At 38.1% G+C, this 960-nt stretch overlaps 1 protein-coding gene across 1 annotated transcript in view; it reads right to left on the bottom strand.

Annotated features, from left to right (window-relative positions):
• The window catches only part of LOC106877733 (E3 ubiquitin-protein ligase RNF13), a 67,963-nt gene extending 67,184 nt beyond the window's left edge, over positions 1-779 (bottom strand). Inside the window, exon 1 of the mRNA XM_052974710.1 lies at positions 615-779. The gene's annotated coding sequence lies outside the window, so the exon portion shown is untranslated. The remainder of the gene's footprint in view (positions 1-614) is intronic.
• Between the last annotated feature and the right edge of the window lie 181 nt (positions 780-960).

Genomic DNA, 960 nt, shown 5'->3' with positions numbered 1-960 from the left:
ATATATATATATATATATATATATATATATATATATATATATATATATAACAATGAAATTATTTGCTGCTGTGGAGAAATTTGGGGGAAGAGAGAAGAAAACAAACAAACAGGAGATAATGGAGGAGGGTTGAGACAGAGAGACAGACATAAACATTAAAACTGCGATACGCGTAGACGTGTACGGAACAGGGAAAATAAATGAAGTGCAGAGGTTTAGTACCGCAAAATTAGAATGGCAAACTTACTGGAATCTAACTGTAATTTCGAAGTAATAATAATAATAATTATCGAGCGAAAAAGATCGAGCTCCATTGCTGTGTGTTTTGGAATCACACACACACACACATATATACAATATATATTGCAGTAACTTTTCAATGTACAACCAAAACAGGAAAGAATACATATATTTCAATAAAATTATTTGCTGCTATGTAGAAATTTGGTTGAAAAGAGAAGAAAAACAAACAAACAGGAGATAATGGAGGAGGGTAGAGACAGAAAGACAGACATAAACATTAAGGCTGCGATACGCGTAGACGTGTACGGAACAGGGGAAAAAAACATAAAATGCAGAGGTTTAGAACCGTAAAATTAGAATGGCAGACTTACTGGAATGTAACTGTGATTTCGAAGTAGTAATAATTATTATCAAAGACGGTTGTTGTTGTTTTAAAGTCTAGAATAACGAGAGAGATAACAATAAAACGATAACATTGTGAAAGCACAACATGGCCGATTCGAATCACGTGGTCCCGGTCACATGACCAGTCGTTTCTGCCACTTGCACATCAGCCATCCACCCCCCTCGTTCTCCTCCTCTTTCTCTTCGTCTCTTTCTTTTCATCGTTACGAAGAAAGAAGGAAAATCTCTACGTCAGTGATGGGCAACCTGCGGCCCGCGGGGGGGGGCCCCACATGCGGGGAAACTCGTGAGACTTTCTGAGTGGCACGCCTA

The sequence above is a fragment of the Octopus bimaculoides genome, chromosome 19 (assembly GCF_001194135.2).
Source record: "Octopus bimaculoides isolate UCB-OBI-ISO-001 chromosome 19, ASM119413v2, whole genome shotgun sequence".
Taxonomy (NCBI): domain Eukaryota; kingdom Metazoa; phylum Mollusca; class Cephalopoda; order Octopoda; family Octopodidae; genus Octopus; species Octopus bimaculoides.
Note: the sequence above shows the minus strand (reverse complement) of the source record. Positions and strands in the feature narration are given on the sequence as shown.